Below are 24,629 nucleotides of genomic sequence, written 5' to 3' on the forward strand. Positions count from 1 at the left end.
TAGAGTAACAATAAATTATTTCGAGTGCTCCCAGCACTGTTCGGACATGATTAGGTTGTTTTGTTGGCCCGAGGTCAGCATGGCCATTTTTACCTCAAATTGTCTGATGAACAAATCCATAATCCATTAAGTCTGCTGCTAACAGGTGACACCCGCAACCAAAACCATAATAAGATAGACGTTTGTGCATACTCATACCAACTGTGTAAATGAAATTWAATTACTAACAAGAATCAATCATTAGCGTCCTGAAGAAAATATATTCATCTTAAACAAAAAGTATTTTATTTTATATTTGGTGAAAACAAACATGTCAAGTTGTCCACTTTTAATGTGGAAGTCTATCAGACAAAGACGATTTAACCTACATGTCAGGACATAGTGGAGTTTTTGAATTTACACCAATGTCTACTTCATATATGGAAAACAACTATCAATGAGCATAAATGGTGGATAAAATATCATCTATGCTCTTCTCTCCAACTCTACTGGAGTTTCAGCTCTGCGCCCTTTAAAGAAAGTAGAAGATTGTTTTCCTCTTGAGGATCTGAGTGTCCGTAATGCTCTCAGTAGGTGTGGGAAACCTAACCGGTCCTGCGCAGCCGCCAGCTCCCCGGTCCACTGGAACAGCTGCATGAGTGTGAACGTGTGTGTATTTATACTGAAGCACCAAGACGACTTGTGCCAAGGAGGCTTAGAAAACAACTTGCCTCCATTTCAAGAAACTCGAGCTCTTCCATGCTGTTTGAGTGTGCGTTTGTTAAAGTGGCACGGATAAAGTAAGAGGGAGATGACGCAGAGAAACATGATACTGCTGTGTAGGCAGAAAAGCAGGAATTAGATTTCACAGTAGAGGATTTTAGTTTTTGTTTCTGCTAACTGTGATGGTTCTGGCACMAACCCACTGAACTATGAGCATTGTTTTGTAGGATTGTGTGGCTCAGTAAGACGGCTTTGTCATTCAAAGCTTCATCTGAAGGCCTTAGATCAATGGCGCTCAAAGTGAAGCTATATCCCAAACATTGAACGTCACACAAAGCTCTGGTCAATCCATACCAAGAAGAAAAAGACTATAACCCAACTGTCCACCTACACTAGAAAGGAGAGGCCAGGTGGGAGAACAATGATCAAACGGGCAACTATTAGCCTGACCTTCATGAGACAGTGAAAAGTGGAAAGCAGTTCTTTAAAACAACAAAAGTCAAGCATTTACACCTTTAAAAAAATCACAGCCTGGTTCACAATCCAAATACTGCGAGTTTCAGAAATCAAACGCATCACGTGCAATCCGGGAATAAAACCTGACAGAAGCTGCAGAAGTCTTTGAGCTASCGTCTCTCAGAAGGACGACAACCCTAAACGTAGTGTCAGASGAACAGTGACATGGTTTAACCCYATYCATGTGTGAGAATGGTCCAGTCAAAGTCCAATCTTGAATCCAACTGAAATCTGTATTGATTTGTCATAAGCCAATAAATCCATCATCAAGTCAAATCAAATCAAAATYAAAAKAATATTTTATAGCAGTTGTAGGGAAATTAGTCTTGGACTCCAGAGCTGTTACAATAACTGCCTTGATAATGTGTCACACAACATAAACCAATGAATTTATCACATAGAAAGAAGCACACATGCATTCCATTAGATAGGGTACACCATAAAAACAAAACAAAAAAACATAAACCTGTATCTAATAATGCTCTTCAAAACAGCTGGATAGAACAGCAACAAGATGTCTWAAATCTACATAATAACATACAACCTTTACTGTAATCGAGGGCACAGAYARTCAGTAGGYCGTTCCACCATAAGAGGTGATCTATAACTAAACCAAGATACCYTTGAGACTTGTTTTATTTTCTTATTGTGATTACAGAGGAGCGCTAGTGACTGCGTCCAAATTTGTTGTTTTTTTGTGAAGTAATTTAATCTGAACCGAGACTCATTTTAAAACCAATTCCCTTTAAGCGTGGTCTTTATTTCCTATTGATTTAATTTCAAACAGGAAAAGAAAAAGAACCCTGTACAGAAACAAACACATCTGTGCGTGCATGCAGCTTTGCGCCACTGCACAATGAGAGAGGGGATGTGAGAGCCTTACTGCGGAGGCCTGGGGATCATCTGGCTGTTATCACTGATGTCCACTGTTTAATCCTCTGGCAGGTACGGGACAGGATGGGAGGCTTCGCCAGCAACAGCAGTCAAGCAGGAGGATGAGTGTCCAGAGACGGGAGGCCACGGACAGGTGCAAAGGTACCGACATGTTTTCAAATCATCCTCACCGTTAGCTTTACAGCTCGTTAATCTAATCRCTGTTGGTTCTTRCCTTCATTGGCCGTGTTGTTCTGTGTAAAGCTTTCAAGATTTTTCTAGCAAATAGAAAAATTTYGTCGAGAGAATTTCACTTCTAGTTAAATTTGGAGTCCAGCTCAACACCTTAAACTGGTTAGTTTAAGGTTAATTACTYAAGTAATTAACTTGATTGTTGAGTAAATTGTAACGATTAAGTTACCAGTTTCTTTCTTGTAACCTCATTGTTCAGTATTTAAAAGTAAGTTAAGCAATTATTGCAAAACAGCAAATCCTAAAAAAGAAAAAAAAACATTTTTTTTCAAGGTTTTCACATTGAGAGCGCGTTTGTTTTACACGGGCAYGAAGGACTTTTTGAAAAGCAAATTTACTTTGGAAACAAAGTCACACTTATCCTGGCTTTGGCTTGCAAACAATGAAACATTGCTCTCTAAAGCTCTGAATGTGAATGGACTCTTTCCACAATGCATGCATGATACCTAATTTAAACGTGGGCCAACTTTATCAGCTCTTTTGTAAATATTACACTGATATGCAGGCCTTTCGAGRGAACCAGAACAGCCATGGGTGCAAGTAAACAAAGAAAGAAACTGAGAAAATGACTAAWTAAAGTTTTTATCACATCAATTAGCTTATTGGAATAGATTAGATTTAGGTAACAAAACCCTTCTTATAAAGAAAAAATAWATTATCTATATTTTCCACAATTCCACATTTAAATGTGAATTAAAATGTAATGACAGAAGCATACAGAATCAGATTTACATGAAATATTCCAAAAACAAWTAAAAAATTCAGTWGATCTMRTACCGAAAGCGTCACYAAGAACAGCATTTAAAGGCGCAGATGTTTCATTCGGACACTCCTCTGCACATCGACTGCATGCCGTTCTGATCGTGAATATTTAAGGTTTAGTCTACCGTTGTGCATTGCACGCAAGTTATGATTGAATCGGTCCACTTCATTTATTATTTCATCTAGTTGGAACCGTCGACGAGAGACGCTTTTCCACTCCTAGAAGGTGCGATTTAAAWTTGTCCTTGGAAAATTTCTAACAAGAAAAACATACCACACCAACTTTTACTTTTTAGTGCCACGAAGCAATTATTCTGCCGATACGCTCTCGCTGTATCTTAATCTGATCTGCTTTAATGAAGGAGGAYGTGAAAGAGGCTAAATTGCCTTTTTGGACATTTCTCCAAAGACTTTCATGTTAATCTCTCGCTGTACTTTCTTAAAACCACTTCAAAATGTGAATATCAGCCTCGTGTTAGAGCAACCTKGTTTCTTCTAAAATGTCTTTTTGTTTTGTTAAAAAAACATATTAGCTCTTCAGCTAAGAGGATGAAACTCCACACCTAAGTCATGCCCTTTGGTTTTTACCTTGTTACTGGCCGGTGGTGGTTTTGGATGTGGGACGGGGGTTGGGTCGGTGCAGCAGGGGTGTCCAGTGAAAGATAAGAGGCTCTGCTCTTTGTGTTTTATACATGTCCTCTACAACTATTTTTGGGATGAAAAATGGGCTCCCAGTCGTGATGTTCCACCGACGTATCGCTTTCCAGCCYGGCTCGTGCTAATCAAACATTACTATTAATAATCGTCCATCTCCACCCTCCACCGTCGTTCCAGACAGACTTACTGGACTCCTCCTCCGCTCTGTTTTCCCCTCCTCATTTTCTCACACCGCCTCCCACCCGGGGGACCTTGCTTTGTCCTCTGTTCCGCCTCGCCTCTGATCTCTTCTTCTTTTCTGCTCCTCTCTCTCTTAAGCTTTTAATTTTCACTTTTAATTTCCATCAAACACTTGTTCCTTTAAGGCACTCGGTAACATTGGTGAATAATTACAAGACCTTGCTACATCTTTCTTCTTTTTTTTTTTTTTTATGTCCCCCTCAGACTCAAAGTGTAAGACTGAAGAGCTGCATCTTAAAATGAACTGGAGTTTTGAAGTGCAACCATTGAAGGTTTCTGGAGCTAAATCTGATGTGGTGATAGATGTTTAAGATTGCTTGAAAAGATCCAACCTTGACTCGTAAAGAAAAAACAAAAATACTTAACTTTGCCGGTCTGCCATCTGGTCATAGATTCTCACATTATAATAACCTCATGGTACAAATTGGGAGTAAAATAAAAGTAATTCCCACAAAAGTATCAAATATATTCACAATAAGTACATTAATTTCCAGTTAAAAGTGTTGCTTTTTTTGTTGCATTATATGATTATTGTTGTTCCGAAACGTATATATTAAATATCTATATTTGAAATAACAATGACTTTCTCCAGCTGAAGAGAAACAAAACAGTTTTTCCTGAAAAAATATACATTTCCTAATTTACAAACAGACGTTTTCTTGTTTTCTCTAGAAAATTTCAGAGACTAATATTAAATTTGTGAGTTTTTTTCTTGCAAATAATCTCTCGACGAAAGTTTTTACTTTCGTCGAGAGAATTTCACTTCTAGTCAAATTTGGAGTCCAGCTCAACACCTTAAACTGGTTAGTTTAAGGTTAATTACTTAAGTAATTAACTTGATTGTTGAGTAAATTGTAACGATTAAGTTACCAGTTTCTTTCTTGTAACCTCATTGTTCAGTATTTAAAAGTAAGTTGACTTTTCTGTAGGTGACTGAAAAGTGTAATAACTTCTTTCAGCCAGCTGACCAGGAGTGCTTATCAACAGGTGGGGGAAGGGCGTACAAAATATAAGAACAAAATGAACTGAGTGTTACTTCCTTCTTCACAAAATGTAAAAATAAACAAAGAAACGGCATGGCATCAGATTTTAGCTGGATTTTTATTTTCTTTTTGGCAAAAGACCCCAAGCCATTTGTCCTGCTAGCACTACACTAGCTCGTATTTTTTGTTTTGGTTTTATTTACCCAAAATGCCCTGCCCTATAGTCTGCTTCCTGCTTTTGGAGCATGTTCCAGTACATTTGGCATCCAAATATAAATTTGAACAGGGCTCCAAATCTCTAAGTAGACCGTCCACATCAGAGTTCGGTTGTACATGCACAACTCCCCAAACCAACTGGACTGACTAGGTAAACAAACTAGAGTTTGATTAAAGTGGACCAAACACAGCTGGTGTGAATGCACTAATAGTCCTCTGTTAATGCAATGCAAGGTTTCCACTTTGCCACTTGACTGATGCACATCAGACCAAAACTGAAGTCTGCATAAAATGCAACTATTATTTTTTTTTCTTTCTTTTTTTTTTCTTGAACATTTTAGACTTTTAAGAAATGATCTCTGACAATAACGGCCTTGGAATATTTTGGCAACAGAAGTTCATCTCCAAAACTTGAATGATTGTTCTGGATTAGCAGCTCTTTCACCCCAAAAAAAGCGTAAAACAAAATAAAGTAATCAATGCTTTCCTTGGCTTTTTCCTTAAGTAAGAGTAAAACTTCTATAGAAAAGAAATCTATCGGCCCAAAATGTGCCAATATTTTCTCTTCCACCGATCTCCCACTGGAGTCAAGAGGCAAAAGAAGTGGAAAAAAAAGTTTTGGGGAAAACAAAGGTGGACGGTAAAAGAAAGAAGATAGTGATGATATAGGGGAGAGCAAGAGATACCTGTGAACTCAGCAAAAAACAAAAGGAGGAAGAGAAGCCTGGAGCCGATCTGGGCACGGATAAGGAGGAAGAAAACTACAATGAAGAAGTGGCGGCAGTAATCTTTACCTCACGTCCATCCAGCTGCAAAACCTTCGACATCACAATTTAAAGTCCGATGTCAGTCGTCCCACTGCCAGAAATTACTGGCCTGTCTCCACATTGTTGTCGCTTGGTTTATTAGCCCTAACTCGTCGATATATTTCATTAAAGATTGGAGAATTCATGTGGAGATGTGACTGGAATACAAATGTGGAACAGAAGCCACTTCAAACATGATTCATCTGCAGTCGATCGCTCCTGGGCGGCTCTCCATGCTGATGCAAACCGTCTCCAGATAGGAGGTGAATTTTTGAACGAGGGCATTTGAATCTATCATCGGAGATTCTCTGCTAGATTTGATGACCTTACAATGCATTAAAACAAGTTATATGATTCTAAACTTTAGCGAGGTTAAGGAATACATACAGTATAACGCAAACTTCCAGTCAGTGTTTCTCCTCTTTGTCTCATTTCGATCTCGTACATTTCTTACTTCTAACTTTCCTTCCAGAACCAGGATTTAAGCAAACATTCGGTTCCACGTCACGTAGCTCGGAACAAAGAAAAATTATTCTTTGGCTCAACCGGAAAGATAAAGTCGAGGTTGGAGCAGAATTCCTTGGAGGAAATAAGAGAGTGATGCTGATAAGACAGGGTGTGGAGAAGATGAGATGGAGTCCTTTGAACTCGAGCGCAGGTGAGCCAACGCAGACGCACCGTGAAGCTCGTCGACTACCAAGAGGCAGAGACAAAAATAGCAAGGTTTCTCCCTTATCTCCAGGTTTTTTGCTTAATACAATAATTTTATTCATAAAAGTCTACAGTAAAAAAAGAAAGACTTTATAAAGATGGCTCCATATATAGGGTTTAAATTGGTAGCAAACATTTTTTAAAGCTAAATACGTAACTTTTGCAGCTTGAGTCTGTAGTTTTGCATTTCCATTGATTTTTTAAATGTATTTTTTTAAGATTCATAGTGCTCAAAAGAACCAAATTAGTGATTCGTACATCAAACCTTTTGTTAAAACGGGAAAATTTTCATTTGACATCTATGTACTTCCATTAAGGTTCAACTTAAATTAGATTCTGTTGAAAAGTCAACACAAAAGGACACGGCTGAAAGTTCTCTAAAAAAAATGTTTTCCTGACTCATCCTGCTGTCATTCACAGCTTTGTAATGCATTGTGGGAAAAAAAAATATTGGGTGAGCATGTTAATACTAAACTGGTCCAGGAGCACGCTCCCTTGAAAAATCTATTTAAATAATGAGTTAATGATGCAATTTGACCTTTGGGCATTTTTATGCAGCACAACTTTCATCAGTAACTCCATCTTTGTTTACAAAATAGGAAAAAAAAGACGTGTCAAGTATATTAATAGGCTCTCAAATCCCTCTGGACGGTTAAAAGATTTAGTATTCTCCATTCACTTCGTCTCACTTTTGCTGGGTGAAAAGCATGAAATCCATCGGAGGAGGCCAGTAAACCGATTTCCCCTCATCATCCAGTCAGATCGAAGCAAAAAACACATTTAAATCTCAACTCCCTGGCAAATTAACCAATAGAAATGATTCATGGCCTGGGCCACCTGCTGTGTTAAAACAAGGCACCTGCCTAGTTTGGTGCTGGTACTCCATTTTCTACCAGCTACGATGCTTCTGTGTCTGACTTAAATTAAAATCCTATAGCAAGAATGTCGGATCAAATTGTTTGCTCAAAGAATTTCACCTGTAGTCAAATTTAGAGTCCAACTCGGCACCTTAAACTGATTCCTGTCTTTCTCAAACTGTTTAACAATTTTTGGCTCTAATTTTGGAGATTTTCTTACCCAACTGTCCAAATCAAACTCTCTTAAATTCTCATGTAGCTCTTATTTTCCCTTCTTCCAACACTTGAACATTTAGAATCAAAGCCACACCTGCAGATTCATTTATCCCATAAATAATCCAAGTTATTTACTTCACCTGACAGAGGTCACAATGTTAAGAATGTAAAAAATTTTTCCTGCTGCTTTTACAGCTTAAGACAAATTTAGCTCTTTTGGAAAGTATTAAACATCCACATAAGGGAGAGTAAGGCGATGAGGATTAGCTGCAATCTGCAGTTGTCCCACTAGGTGTCACTAAAAAAAACCCTTTTCATCGAACAGTGTCAGTTTCAGGTGCTATTTAGGAACGTTTTATTTACATTTTTATTTCATCTTACGCATAAAATGCAGCATTTAATATTCACTGCTGATCATRAGATGCCTTAAGATAAATGAAGAGGAATGAGTAAGAGGTAAAAGTGCCTGATGGTATAAGTATAAAGACAACATGGGTTCATGTTGACTCGCATATCTATTTGTGAAAGAGAGAACAGAGAGAAGAGTTCAAACGCTCGGTTTCCTTCGTCCTTGATGCCACTCTTGCATTACCCTGAGTCAGCACAATTTTCCTACCGTCTTTCTCACACTTGAAGGGTACAGASTGGAAGGAGGGAGTTTGTTCMGAACGATGAGAGAAACGTGAACGTAATGGAGATAAAGAAAATGAGAGAATGGAAATGTTGTAGAAAGAGACGAAAGCAGAGGAAGAATGTCACATTTAAACAACACGGCAAAATAAATGACTTCCTAGATGATGTGAGATCCAGTCCAACATTATTTCCTTTCAGTTTTTGTTTGCACCTTCTTAGCCGTCTAAGGTCTATAGACGTGTATGCGTCTTTTTTACATATCTGATTTGGGGTGACGCAGAAGCAAGACTCCTCCTCCCCGAGTCTCACTTTCAACTTGAGTTTAAAGTGCACATTATAAACTACACACCAGTTTTTAAATTATGTTAATAGGCAAAGTAAAACCGAAGTTATGCTAAAATATTKAAACCATCTTTTTTCATTCAGCGAAATTGTAAAACCCGCTCCGTTCCACTCTAAGACAGTGAAACGGAGCGCCATCGCAACACAAAAAGTAAAACATAACAGGAGAGCCCCTCACTCCATCTCACATGTTCAACTGATGAGAGTTGACAACATTTTGCTGCTGAGAAACGAAGGACAGTGACGCAAAAAACGTGAAAACAATGAGCAGTAACGCGGGAATGAAGAGAAAAAAAGAGGCACATCAGATAGTTTCGATATCAGACGATCAGTAAAATCTACCTCGTAATATGTATGTAGGATATTGTTTTTTTGTTTTGTCTGTAAAGAATGATGAGAAGAATGAATGTGGAGCAGGCAGCGAAGCTCTTTTTTGAGCTATCAGACGAAGGAGACTCGCAGCCTGAGTCTGAAGCAGACAGCGAGGATTCTGATGACGACGCAGCGGTTCAGTCATTCGTTTTAGAAAGAGAGAGAGAACATGGGTATCAGGAAGAAGATGAGGTAGGYACAAATGTAGCTATGCGAAGATCCAAACTGAGAAGTAGCCGRCGCTGCGCAACTGCGCGGTCTCGAGGGGTGACGCTGAGCCACTCCCCCGCTGTGACCCCTGGAAGACGGAGGAGGATGCCGACAGCGTGCCGGGAGTAAGAAGGTTCCAGCCACACCGAACACCAGGAGTCCAAATAAACGACCTGTCTTCCCATAGTTCAAAAGAGCTTTTTTTTTATTATATTTTGCCACTGACACAGTGAAAACAATTTGCCACAAACAAAAATGCAGCAAAAAATAAATTATTAGGTGAAAAAGTACAAATGGAATGACATTGAAGTAGAAGATCTGTACACATTTTTTGGTCTCCTGATCTATACGTCTTCAGTTTCACTGCCCAGTCTTCAGGACTATTGGAAGCAAAACAGTATTTTGTCTGTGCCCCTTCCACACAAAGCGATGTCCAGAGACAATTTCAGATCAATATTTTGGAACATTCACGTTGGCGATCCAGAGGAAGACGAACAGAATGATAAAACAAGGAACACCTGGACATGACAAGCTGYTTAGAATCAGGCCTCTGAGCGACGACATCATCTGTGCCTGAGTCTTCTCAGGCACAGATGATGGCTGTGGATGAAAGGAAGGTGGGAACTAAAGCAAAAACTGGCATCACTCACTACATGAAGGACAAACCGACCAAGTGGGGAGTGAAAAGTTTTCATTTTGGCAGAGTCAACCAGTGGTTACACCGTTACATTCGGGATTTACACTGGCAAAACTCAAACTCAAAGTGAGCATGGCCTGTCTTACGATGTTGTCATAAGATCTTTCCTTGRCACAGGATACCGTATTTACATGGACAATTTTTATTCCAGTCCAAAACTTTTCATGGACTTAATAAGAATGAAGTGTGGAGCATGTGGAACATACAGGGAGAGCAGAAAGGGATGTCCCAGAGGGAGGGGAAATGCTCTGACCAAGAACAGTGAAAGAGGATCTGTAAGGTGGATCAGAGAAGGACCTCTCGCTTTTTGTGAAATGGATTGACACTCGTGAGGTCTCTGTGTGCTCCACTGTCCATCCCACTTTTTCTGGAGAGACAGTGGACAGAAGGGTAAAGGCTGCAGATGGGAACTGGGCTGTGAGAAAGACTCCTCATCCAACACCGATTGTGGCCTATAATGTAAATATGGGTGGAGTTGGTCTTTCAGACCAGCTGATCCAGTACTACTCCACCAAGAGAAAAACACACCGCCRGTACAGGACTTTGCTGCTCCGTTTTCTTGACATTGCGACGACAAATGCCTTCATCTTACATCGTGAGATGAGCAGCACAAAGCAAGAACAGTCTTGATGCACCAAGACTTCATGGCTCGTGTGTCAGCTTTGTGGTATGARCAAGGAAGGCAATTCTCAGAGCAGGAGAGCAGACCATGTTCCTGTGGCAATTTCCACAGCCACAGATTCTGCCCAAAAAGCCAGCAAAGGCAGACTGAAATGCAATCACTGCTTACAAAAAAACGGCACAACACTCCATGGAAATGTCAGGCATGCGATGTGCCCCTCTGTGTCATGATGGACAGAAACTGTTTCCTGGAGTGGCACAAATCATTTTTATTATCTTGTGTGACATCTGATCCTTTGTAAATAATTGTACAAATATAGATAAGTAATTGCCAGGACTTCAATTTATTTGGCAAAGTTATGTATTTTTTGGAATTGTTGAGACGCTTTACCAAGGTCGAGAAAGAGTCACACGCTGTTAGACAAAGGGCCCATAGTAAAGAGTTACATGTTTGATTCTGTTAGACACCAAGGTCCATTTCTCACAAAAAAGAAACGTTTTCCCAGGCCACAGAGACATGGTGTGATTTCAGGGAGTGTCTTCAGTCCATATAATCAGCTACCCTCCTCTTTCTCCTCAGACGCTACAGAGACTTTTTTAGAAACTCTTCTCGGATGTAATGGTAAAAGCGTCTCCTTTCAGCGCTGAAAGTGAATAAAATAAGTAAAGTCTGAATGCTTTTCTTGGCTGATTTTATGCTCCGTGTGTCAATACAAATTATGATTCATTGATCGGGATTTCCATTCCCAACASAATCTTGATTTGATATTTTGTTAATAGTTGCACAGAAACGAGTTAATTACCTACATTTTGTTGATAATAATCTTATACACACRAGTTGTTTGCTATATTTGTACATATTGATTTTTAAATCTATAGTATACTTTAATATTCTAAACCATAARAAACATTTCTTATACATGTATGTGGGTTTCACAGTGAAAAATAAAWACTTTTTCGCCTCGAATTTKATCTTTTTGTGTGAGTTTAGGCCCAAAATGCAGTGTCAGTATATCCAAATGACAAAAATCWGTGTAAACTGACAAAGTTCARGTTGTCCTGAAAAAAATTATACCACGTAAGGCAATATTAATGGTTTCTATTAAGAAATATAAAGGTAAAATCAAAATTAGTCAAAAACGGCCATTTAGAACCCAGACCTCATTATTAATTGCTCTTTCAGYCAAAAACTAATCATGTTTGTGAACATYTTCCCTCCTGTTTCTGGGAAAACATCAAACCTTCGTTCGTCTGGCACATTTTCATGCGAAGCAACGCATCTYCGGGCCGTTGCCTTGCACAAACTGGAAATATCGGGCTATTGAGAGTTCAGGGGCACCGGGAGACTCCGAGTTCTGAAAGAATGATTGACGCGCCTTCGCAGCGCAGGACGGGATGATGTTCTGATATGGGAGCAAGACGAGGCAGAAGAAAACATGTAGACGGGATCAGGGAGGAGGCTGCGTCAGAGGGAGTAGGATATTGATTACTGTGTCGGCTCCGTGATCTGATCAGAGCAGAAGACATGAGCTGCCTAAGCAACGGAGTTGTCAAGGTTTCTCCTTCAGCTGGACGTCTTTTATCTGTTCAGAGTCCTCAGAGCGGAAGAAAAGTTCTTAGARATATATTTTTTTAAAACTTATTTTGTTTGTTTGCCTTCTGATCACATCGTTATACATTTACTCCTCTGTCTAATAATAAGAGTGTAGAACCTATATTCCGATAATTTTAGTCCTCATTTGCTCTGAGATATAATCACAGGCCCCTCATGGGCCGACTTAGAAAATAGAAAATTACAAATTATTATTATTATTTTTTTTGTTCAAATTGATTTTTGACGTATTTAAAAATGTCTCGTCTCACAAATGTTAAAATATATATATATWTTTAATTGAATTTGTTTCAAACGAATCCGTTCGTTGAATAAAKGACGGCTGATTAGAGAGTCCAAAATCAGGCATGATGGGAGGAACATGAGGAGAAGAGAAACGTGCACGTACGTCTTTTTGTATGTTGCAGAAGAGAGTTTAAAATTTTATCCATCTTTAATTCTGTAACAAACGAATCCGTTCTGAATTCCTTTTTTTTTAATGCAATTTTTTAAGTAATTTTGTCTTGATTTAAGACGTGCTATAAACATAAATTTGCCTCGACTTTTATAGTAAAWGGCAGAAACAAAACAAAAAAAGTCACTTGAAATTGATCGGCGATGATTTAGTTTACTCAGCCTGGAGAGCGACCGTAAAACCCAAACAGCAGAGAACCAAAAACAGATCCTGAACTCCAGAACAGAGCGTGGCATTATACGGGAGCTGAGAGGAGCGACGGCGTGTTAAATCYAGCTTCAGGAAGTGAGTTGTGGGGTGATTGTGTGATTCGCACAGTATCCATTGCTAGCCTTGGCTGGAAGAATGGTGTGAATTCAGACAACAGGTGTCTGAGCATATTTGAGAGCGACTTGAGGAGCAATATGAGATCCAGCACCCAGAAATGACTGTGAAATTCATAATGTAGCGTATGCAGACCAATGCGAGGAGATTTAAAAGTAGATTTTTTGTTATGGTTGACCCATCACTGGAAAATGCTTTAAATGATCAAGAATGGCATGAAAACCAAAGATTTAACGCATAACCCAGAACAAACAGTAAACGAGAGAAAGAGGAAGAAAACTTTAGATATAAAAAACACAAAAGGAGGAAAACAACAACCAGTAACTTCTTAAGGAAATCTACTATTGATAACCGACCCCAGAGTGTAATTGTGGTCAGTGGCATCTGTAGACACGGTATACAGTTACTGCTAAACATCCTTTCAATGTGACACCAAGTAACCTAATCCCTGGCAAAGTCACTGTCGGCTAATTTTACCTGCAGTMGTTAATCTGAGTTTTGGGAATAGACTTCAGTTAGACGGTTTAGTTTTACGTTTGCGACAAGGCAAGAAAACAGAAGTTGTTATCTTGGTCAAAGCCGGAATCGTTTTTAAAATTGAAACCAACTTAAGCCAGGCTGCTACCACGAAGTATCACTGGTCATTTTCAGCTTCTTCCCAGTAATTACTAGAGGACGTGAATATGAATATGTTTTACATTTATTCAAAAGATTTCTGTTTGCACAGTTTGGAAAACATTGTCATGTTTGCAGTTTGCAACAAGTCACGAAGGGGACACACGGCTAGCATCGTGCCACTGGTGAAACATAATGTTGGCCCATTATTCTGTGGAGAGGCTTTCCTTTGGCAGGGACAGTGATGTTGGTCAGAGTTGATGAGAGGATAAAGGCATGCCAATCTTGGTTAAAATCTGCTAGAGTCTGCAGAAGGATCGGGATAAGTGCAGAGGTTCACCTTCCTTAAACTCAGCTAGAGTTAAAATGGGACGATTTAGATCGACGAATATTCATGTACTTTGAACGGTCCAGTTGATGCAGTTTGCCATTTTTGAAAGAGAAACATGCAGAAATGTTGGTCTGTGGAAGCATGCCACCCAGAGATCTTCAAACTATTCACTCAGGTGGCTGAATCAAAATAAGTCACTTTTCTGATTTCGACTCGGAAACAGTTTGAAAATGATGCATAACTCTCCCTACACTCTAAACTTTGATTGGTTTATCTCAGAAACGCTGACGAAATAAATTGAAGCTTGTTGTTGTAGTGCGGCCAAAGGGGAAAAAACTCCATGGGGCATTAACACTGGAAGGCACTGTGACTGCTCTGCTGACTGGCAGAGGCAAACACCAGGACTGGCTCTCCTCAGGGTCTGCTGCCTTATATGTTGATGCGTTTTCCTCCTGCCTGGTTCAACAGGCTTGATGACAAAGGGAGTTTGYGCAGCTGTTGGAAGTGTGCTGGATGAGAGACGCATCTAAAACATGAAGACAGCAGGTCCAGGACGGTTGGGTACTGACTTTTTTGTTGCATAAAAAAAGTCAGTTCACTTTAAAGGTTAACCTTTAAAGTGAACCTTTTAAAGGTTCACTTTAAAAGGCAGACCCATGTTCATTTCTTGCTTTTTGTTCAACTATRTGTATATTGGTATCATAATTTTGCTAAATTCTGGAAATTTTAAAAACATCAGTGCTAAAATAAAGGCATTMATTTTTTAAATAACACCGCGCCACCCTTCTAGCTCCTCATTTGTAAAACCAAAGAGTCACTTATATTGCATGTGAATAATAAATCTTTTAGTGCTCACCCACACCACAATGGAAATGTTTATGCATTCAGAAGCTCATCCAGTTCTTTCTTTTAGAAGAGAAATTGTGTTTTATTAAAAAGTTAATAAATACTGTATTAAAGTTGGGATTTACCCTGGAATGTTGCCTGGAGTCTGAACATTTCTTAATGTAAATTTCAAAGTTCTGTAGCATCCACAAGCTTTTGGGAGGATTTTGTACCAAGATAAAAATGATGTATAGATGGTTGGGAAGGAGAGCCTGCGGTGACGAATGCTAATCAGATGGAGTTGGATGCTGGGCTCCACCTAAAGCTGACCTTCAGGAAACAAATGCAGCACAATGCTGTTTTCTAGCGATGCTCTAGATAACAGCCGGGAKGATTTCTAGCTGCACTGCCACACAAAGGATATTAAACTGCGGACTTTAAACTCATCTTTACACCAATATGACTAACAGGACCACCAACACCCATCTGCCACTGAACACTGACTGGTAGATGGAGATTAATGCTTGGCACGTGAGATCCCAAGGGAAATGTAGACATTGAWTGTCTAGACACGCTTCCAAACTTTCAGCTCGTTATTTTCTGATGAACAATCAACACAAGCAGATTCTGCTGAGCAGYCAAGAGTCCAAGGCCCGGTGTCCACCGATACCTTTTGAGTCTGATCTCTTCAGGAGGGTCATCGCTCTTGATGAAACTAACCAGTAATCTGTTCTGTTGTGCTGTTYTTCAGTTTGTTGTGTCATGTGTGTATTAAAGGCATTAACAAATTAGACACACTGCAGCCCTTCTGGTGTGTCTCGCTGAGGGGGGCCAAAGTCCAATCCTCAAGAACTGCTAGCGTTTCAGATCCATCCGTGATCCAGTACTGCTGAATCAAATGAATGCCTCGTCAGCAGGCCTCTGGATCTGAAGGACGTGCCRGTGTGGGAATTCAGCCATTTGATTCAGGAATGCTGGAGAACGGATGCATCCAATTTTGAAGGCTAGTTGCTCCTAACGACTGGACTTACCCACTCCTACTTTTGACATTTAGACAGTTCTCTCTGCTGCTTGGATGTCAAGAGGTGATACAGGTGCTTATCTCCTCCCCATCGCATTGTGATCWCCTGCATCTACTTCATCAGTTTTTCCTTTCCTTGAATATTTGTAATGTCTTACAGAAATCGCCACAGCAAGATTGTTCTGTACCATTTCAGCAGATTGGGACAAGTCGATAAAGGTATTTCCGGATCGCTGAACGACTGCTAAGCGATTCAATAAAACCTCTCTGCACTGAAGCTTTATTTCCAAACGAGACATTTAATATTACAGTCTACACATTAAATAAAACACATTTCTCAGTCACAGCAAACAGCTCGGCGTTCTCAGTAATCACGGCTGTTTGGGTCATGGACAAGATTCCATCTGCTAAAAGCTTGTAATTACGACGAAGAAGAAAACAGTAAACTTGCAATGCACTGCCCGGTCAGGGATGTGGCCGCAGTGAAAACATTCTCTCTTTCAGTGAGGTGTGAATTATTTTTTTGTTAACAATCAAAGAAATAAATGTATTTGAAATGTTTTAATTAACTTAAGCAAAACTATTACRGAGAATGGATGGAATTCCTGTGCTTCTTGAATTCTTTTTTTTGTAATTTATTGAATATGTCAAACCTACCACTATATACGTAACTTCTGTTAACAGTTGATGTATATGTTGTTCAGATGCAGGTAATGCATTTTCATCCTCTTGTATTTCTAATTTTAGTTGGACTTGTCTACGAAACACAAGGATTAGCTAAACCATCCCATTGATCTCGGATCAGAGTTCAGATTTGCAAGGTACATTGAATACATCATAACCTGATATATTTAATACTAAATATTCTCTGTCATAAAATATTTTGTATTATTTGTAGCATATACCCAGATAATGTAATGATACCTTCAATGTCAATAGCACCGAAAAGTTAACCCCCCCCTCCACAATAAAAAGAATTTTCAATTAAAAACTGTAGTGCAGATCAATCGTTTTAACTCTACAAAGTGCCAACATTAGCGGATATTTACGCATTCATGGGTTGCACAGCAAAGCAAAGTGGGGCCTGGCACCGCAAAGATACCATAATTAAATCAAGTTAATGCACTGGCATCTCGTGTGCATTGATCCACTCCCTGCTAATGACCCATGGCGGAAGACTCGTTAGACTTATGAAGCGCACACCTACAGGCTCGGTGCAATCTGATTAGATAGTCGAGGACTGTTCAGCCTGCCCACAGAGTCAACAGGCGCATCCAGCAGTGACCGAAAGGAGGGTTAAACAAAGTCACAGGAAGGACGCTGCTGCATGCAGTAACACTGTTCTCATTCTCTCAATACACGTTTGGTTAATATAACTTTAAAAAGCATTAAAATCATTTATATGTTGCCTTCCGTCACTATTTAGTCATTTTAAGAAGATTGAAAAGTGTGTTTTAAATCTACATTGGTGTTACTTTTTATGTCATTAAGCAAGCAGAAATTGCTGCTGGTTTAACTTTTGCATATAACCGAAAATGGCAAGTAAAACTGTCATTTTGGTAAAGCTTAATGGTTTAGAAATTTGGGGATGGGGAAGGCTTTTTATCACAACCATTTATGCAAAAATATGAAAAAATGTTTTATTAAACACCAGAGAAACAGACTCACTCACCRCATTAGGAGATTTAAATACATAATCAGTTAATGTAACTCATACTGAGTAGTCATAGAAAAGTTGAAAAACTTATAAATGTTCACAGTGGGAGTTTTAAAGATATGCTCCATTTCACTTATTTATTTAAATTACTTCCATAACGCATAAAAATTGTAGTTTCCTCCTGCTTGATTTACTGCTTCAAACCAATATTCCATCAAGAAGCTTGTGATATCAGTGCAACGTTACGCCCAGATGACATTTCTTAAAACCAACGTGCYMTATACGGAAACATCAGCATATCCAGRAAATGTTAAACCAACAGTGAATTATGTGAATGTTTTTAGATGGAATATGTTGTTTTTTTTTCAATGTGGATGAAAATATGAAAAGCTTTGACCAAAAATCTTTGCTGCAATGCTTATTCTCCGAACTGCATTTTCTGTGGACATAATCATTTAGCATGAAAGCAATAAGTAGAAGTAGCAGACGCACTAAAAAAAAAAACATTAATCTGTTTCGTTTATGAAATTCCTGTAGATGTTGCAAAATACCTAATAATATCATTAATACCAAACAGACAGGCCTTCATAATTAACAACCACCATTCATTCTTGCATTTCTTTGGCGTGGAGTGCTTATATAGCATCTTCCATTCTGTAATCCACAAAACGTGATTAAAATACCTTCTGAATCTGATTAAATGTAACCCTGTGTGATGTTTGTACTGTAACGAYTCAGTCTGGATGAATATACTATGATCCCAGGTTTTTTCTCAAAGATGGTTAATCATGCAGTAATCATGTCCTCTTGTGTTTTTGTCCTGTACAAAAACATGGTTCAGTGACTCACAGAGCTCCAGCAGGTGAACAACGATCAGAACTTTTGTTGCGACTCGGCGAAGGGGAAGTTAAGGGAGCCCGTGTTCAGCAGCATGTTTACRAAACCTAACACTTCACCACCCSGTGAACCCGTGTGTGCGTTATATTCGGTGTGTTCACTCGTGACTGGAGAGAATACAGAGCAGGTAGAAGGACGAACAAAGAAGAAGGCAAAGCAAACAACCAGTTGTTCTATTTTGGCAAAATGGGCATACGKGTCAGACCACACATACACTCCTTCAGCTCTTTGTCTCTTTTCTAACTCACCGACACACAAACGCCGAGGAAASGGGTGGAAGTTGTGATTTTGCCTCTAGTTTTGCCAACAAGGCCTCCTGACACAGAATGAGAGGCGACAGAYGAGGCAGGTGAGGAGAGGAGGGAGGAGATGAGGAGACAAGGAAACGGACAGGGGCAATAATCAGGAGAGGCATGTGATCAAGTAGAGGAGGACGCAGGGAGGAGGTGTTTGGATGAAACGGAGAGGGAATGGTTGGAAGCTCCAGATTAAAGAAAAAACATCAGTGGACACTAATGGAAGTACTCAGCACTGACAGTTCAAAGAAATTAAGATTGGTCCTCCTGGATTATCTTTTGTCCTTTGTCTCTCAGGTTCAGACGTTGATGTTTCTTCAACAGCTTTGTAAGTCGCCCTGTCCACACCAGTACAACACAGCCACTGAAGCATGGGCCTCCATGCAGCCTGCCTGGCCATTTGCTGCATATCTTKACTTTCTTTCTGTTGAACTAAAAAAAACGAAGTTTTTTCTGAATTTTGTTTCAAATTATGTCAAAGGGAAATAATGTTGAGACATTACAACACATTTTACTCTAGCACAACACAGTTTTGATGAAGAATCCCTCAACTCAGCATGCCAGATGCTTGAAACTGATGTTCTGACTTACTTTATGAGGGATATTGCAAATTGTTATCTGATCACATTAGGGACCCCCATAAAGCATCCAAATCAGATTACCCAGATGGTCACTGGCTCCATAGATAAWAAATAATAGATAAAACAAGATATAACATCATGGTAAAGTAACGATCATTGATCCTAATACACATTTACTATTCAGGAAGGAGCAAATTAAAAGAAAACAAATGCCTCTAAGGTGTGACAAGACTGGCCAGGCTCTGTTTTTCATCACACCTTCACACATTAAGTGATAAAAAACACTGAGGCAGCAGCTTTTTTTTTTTTTTTTAACCAGTGCCACAAAAGAGATATTCAGTATTATCCATTTCTTGTGTCAGTAGTCATAATGTGCCTGACCAGTGAATATCTTTCTCCTCATTTTCCTGTCCTTTCAGTCTTCCCTCTGGTTCTTTTCTTCTTGGTTTATCTTTTTTGTCGTTTGCTTCAACTCCTCGGTTACCTTGTCAGTTCTTCACATCTTCCCCCTTTTCCTCTCGTGTTATGCCGACATGTCAAACAAACATTTCTGAATCTTCTTCGTTTCCGTCTTTGACAAATCTCATTCCCTCTCTCAGATGGAAGCTGGCAGTCACGTCAGGGGCTGTGATGATGATGATTTTCTCACTTTTTCTCATTTCATCATAATGCCATCCTCCGCTCTACYGAGACGGGATAAAATCGCCAGCTATGCCTCAACAGGCAGGTGTCTCCTTGCATATCAAGCAGTTCCCACCCCGGCAAACGGGACTTTGCCGGGTTATATGCAGAGCAGGGGGGRGAAGCGGGGGAAGGATTTTACTCAAGAGGCGACGGATTTACCGGAGAGCTCCGCAAACTCTGTGAACAAAGTTTCAAACGTGTGCGGTATCAMTTGATGCTGGAGTGGTTCCTGACCACTTCTGATGAAATTTCTCTGTTTGTAATTTAAAAAAAGCATCCTGATCAGTTTTCATTCCATAAAAGCTAATCACCGGCTGGAGTTTGGATACACCAGGCCTGTGATTRCAAGTCCAGGGGCGATGCTTGTGTYAGCCTGTTATGAGCTCATGTTTGAATTTTTACAAGGCTAAAATGATGCATGGTGCTGAATTAGAAAACGACCTGAAATAGTGAGAGTGCTCATTTATTAAGCACTTAAGCTTTTAAGTTTATTGACGTCGTTTGGAAATGATTCTTTTCTTTGACACGGTATGTCTGAATTTCCCTGTCCATGTGTAGAAAAGTTCCCAAATAGTGAATCTATTGAAYTTATTTAGCTTAGACAAATAGCTAGACAGGCAAATTTCATTTAACAATTATTTTTTGAATTGTAAGAGATGYTAGCAAGTGTGGAGAAGTTATCCGTTCTCCATGCTGGGTTCTTGGTGTATGAGGTTGAAAAAGAGTCTGAGTTGAATTCATGAATTTCATTAATTAATACCAAAACACAGCTGGTCCATTTCACATGCTACCTTTAAGAGCTAGCAGAACAAAATGGCAACTAAGAAGAGTTTGTGATCTCCTTTGTTAGCCTCTATCWAAGCTACGCCCTAATGAGGGTGTTCCCTAGTGTGTCATTTCCTTTAGCTTCAACACAAGCAAACTACCAAGAAGTAGTTCTTAGTTCACGACGAGGCATTGCTGAGGCGGATAGAAATAAAAACAGCTGAACCTGAATCTACAAGTACAGGCTGTGGTCACTGAAGAAAGTGCATGTGTCCACAATTGGCATTAGATTTTTCTGTTCAAACTTTTTTTCCCTTTTCACAGGTCTGGCCAAAACCCACGAGTCAAAGAAGAGAGGAGTTAATCAGGGATTACATCAGTAACTTCATAAAGCTGAGATCAAAGTTTCTTTGATCAGAAACCTCCGTTGACCTAAAGAACAGCAGATCGTCAGAGAAGCACCAAAGTGGCAGCGTTGCCACAGACAGGTGGGAACGCTCAGGTGAGTCAGGAAGAAGAGTTCGCTTGGCTTGAATTGAGATTTACCTCTTTGAAGTTGTGTTGCTCTGACCGACTTGAATGATGTGAATGGTTCTGCCTTCGGAAATGAAAATATTAAGCGTGAGAATGTCTGGATCCCAGATTAGTGGGAGATAACAGACGGATGGATTGTAAAGGTTGAAAAACACTTTGAGGGTTATGAAAAATAATGTAGATTTTAGCAAGGAAAACAGATGAAATCAGGCCCGGACCGTAAAGAAACTGGGAGAACAGAGGCAGTCCAACAACAGGTGGTGGGAGCTTAAGTTTCTTCAGGAGAGCCGATACAGATTATTTTAAAAAGTCTTGAACAGGACATCCATTGTATGTTGTGTACATGAGAGACATTTTGGAAAATGTATTAAATTGTAATAAAACTTATATACGGCCTGAAAAACTTTAGATTTGTGCAAACTGCATAAGACCACAGAAAGTAAAGAGTGTGCAATAAAAAAATTTTAAATGCCAGAAATAAATAGACTTTTAAATGAAAGTGAAAAGTGGCCAAAATGTACGAAAAAAAAGTCAAGTATAATGTTGACATTTTTTTTTACATTTCTGCTATATAAAAAAAAAAAGAAGTGAAATGGCATTCAATACCAACCCTATGAGGATTATTCTCAATCTGTATTACATGTTTTTTTGGGGGTTTTTTGCTTTAAATTTTCTCTCTTTGACTCTTCCTGCTGATTTGCCTTTGTGGCTCGACTCGATCCGCTTCAAGATGAAGGAGCAGAGTGTCCCGGCAACCTAAATGGATGTTCTCGTCTCTCCGCGCATCCCTCCATCCGTCTCCTCCCTCTCATTTAGCCATCCTTCTCTCCGTCTCCTTCACTCGCGCTCTCTGCTTCCCATCGCCCCCCATTAATTTTATGCTTTCATTTTCTCTCAGCGGCACACATCTAACAAGCCAGGGATCATCAGACCGTCTTGGCAAATTTTGCCACCTCCCCTCCCCTTCTTATCTCCTTGATGCCTCCCCCCCTCCTGTCTTTTTCTATTTTTCTCTCTCCGACTCTCTAGATCATTTGGCCCCAGCAGACAGCCTCTTAAACTCCAGGTGTGCCGCACTGAATGATGACCGCAGGAGAACCAGAATGTGGCTTACACACAAGCCTGCGAACACTCTCTCTCTCACACACACACACACACACACACACACACACACACACACACACACACACACACACACACACACACACACACACGCTGTGCAGTCAATGGCCCCATCATTGCACCAACGGCTCTGTGCCAAGACTTCCCTTCTCTTTCTCTATAAAGACCATCTTTTATGCATAAAGCCGGAGTTATAATATCAAATTTAGACAAAAGCCTTTCTCTGAAGGATCACAACAGTTGTTTTGAAAAAAAAAAAAAAAATCCATTCAGTGCATAAAAACCAAACTAAATTTAACTTGAGTGTGTGCTCTACAAACAAGTCTCTGAGGGTTTTTAGTCTGTGTGTGTGACAAATGTGCATTCGGTGCCATTTCCCCCCTCGTCCTCTGGGTTCTCAGCCAAGTGATTACTCTCCCCACCTCATGTCTTTTATTCTAATTCCAATGGATAAATTCATCCGGCTGATTAAAAAGACAACATCATCAATACTGCGCTATCACAGTTTTGCCTCTCGGTTCAATGAGGCGTAAAAACGGCTATTATGTTTTGTGCGGAAAATGCAGAAAAGTCATGGCATCCATAAAGGCGTTTATGAGAGGAATTATTTATTCATGGATGAAAGCAATAGAAAGTTCCACCCAGTGAGGAGGATTTCAAAATAAATCACTTTTTTTTTTTTTTTAAAGTGTGTCAGTGCAAGACTTTAGACGTAAATGTATATTCACACATATTTGGTCCAACCAGACCAGAGTTTGATGTTGTTCTGGACCGTTGAATCTGTGCTCAGACATGAGTAGTCGACTTGTGCATTTCGGCTTTGAGCACAGATGACACAGATTCAGAGTGACGGTCACGCTGTTGCGTTCGCCCATGACTTGCGGATGCGGTCTCTATAGAACCCGTCCTTTTAATAAACTTTGAACACCCTCATTTTGTGGGTACATCAGCACCGGGAACAACCTGTGCAGCAATTTGAAGCTAAGAAAAGCAGGCCTATTTCTTCGGGAACATACGCAATCTCTGGAAAAAGGAAACTACTCTCATCAATTCCTCACCGATGCATTCCCTTTGGCCGCGAAATGTCCGTTTTACGTGTTTCGTGTGATTGGTGTCACCATGCTGCAGGCTGATTCCCTCCATCCTGTGTCACCTTATTGTGATGCTTCTTCCTTTTTTGCTGTCTTGTTCACTTGTTTTATTCCTCAGCTTTGCAGGAAGGAAAGCCTGCAGGCCACCCAAACACACACACAGACACACACACACACAGACACACACAACGAAATCAAGCATGCACTCTTTTTCACAGAGCAGGTAAAATGCACACACGCTTACACAAGACAAGGTCAATATGTAATATTGCAATGAAGCATGAGATCTGCTTGCAAAATGTAGACTGCAAAGCTGACAGCCAAGGATTAATAGCAGCAGAGCGGGTCGAAATGTACTAATTTCAGTGTTTTAGACCAAATTAAACGAAGCCTGCTTTTCTATCACGCTCTTTTGATTTGCCTTTGAGCATTTTTGAAGTGAAAGCCGGCAGAGGAGCACGGAGTACGACCTTCGTCTGAAAATTCAGTCTGAAACGTTTATGTCTGCTTTTGAAAAACATCTAAACACAGTTTATAGTCGCTTTGGTGAGGTTCAATGAGTTTCCTGTTACATCTTTCTCGTGGGGTCGTGTGCATCGGAGTCCGTGTCTCCCCAGCTGAAAATACTGCAGTCTTCGTCATGCCTGACTGGCTCACAGCAGTGTGATGTAAGGGTCTCCTTTTTTTTTTTTTTGTTTTGTGGCTGCTGTAAAGGGAAGGAGAGTCAGCTTTACTTTGATTCGGGTGGAGGGGGGTGGTAAAGAAAATTAATCGAATAGGACAGATGTTGATTATGTCACAGAGTATGCATGTGTAATAGCTTACTGGTGTAGCGCTCGGGGCAACGGGACACAAATACGGTTTGGGCCCAGAGTAAATGGGGTCAGGGAGAGTCATGGATGTGTCTTTAACAGACACTCGCATCCTGTGGCCAACCGGTTTACATGGTCTGACATACAAAATGAACGCAATCACATATTTCGACCACTTTGTGCCTTCTCTATGTTCCCTTTAATGTTAGAGAATAAAGGAACAAAGAGCATCTGGAACAAAGTGGTTAGATTATCTATGCTCTAATCCAGCACACAGAGAGCTCCTCAGGGGTAAATGGCAATAAGACCCATTTTTGATGATTTTAATGAGGGTTGATGGAT

At 39.9% G+C, this 24,629-nt stretch overlaps 1 protein-coding gene across 3 annotated transcripts in view; it reads left to right on the forward strand.

The window, feature by feature from the left end:
- The first annotated feature begins 2,091 nt into the window (after positions 1–2,091).
- csf2rb (colony stimulating factor 2 receptor subunit beta) overlaps positions 2,092–24,629 on the forward strand; it is a 60,070-nt gene continuing 37,532 nt past the window's right edge. For 2 of the 3 annotated variants that reach the window (XM_008415672.1, XM_008415670.1), the window contains exons 1-2: positions 2,164–2,253; positions 21,053–21,230. The gene's annotated coding sequence lies outside the window, so the exon portion shown is untranslated. Of the gene's footprint in view, positions 2,254–21,052; positions 21,231–24,629 lie in introns of all 3 variants that reach the window. The other variant, XM_008415669.2, reaches the window with a different exon arrangement.

Source organism: Poecilia reticulata, linkage group LG8 (genome assembly GCF_000633615.1).
Source record: "Poecilia reticulata strain Guanapo linkage group LG8, Guppy_female_1.0+MT, whole genome shotgun sequence".
Lineage (NCBI taxonomy): Eukaryota > Metazoa > Chordata > Actinopteri > Cyprinodontiformes > Poeciliidae > Poecilia > Poecilia reticulata.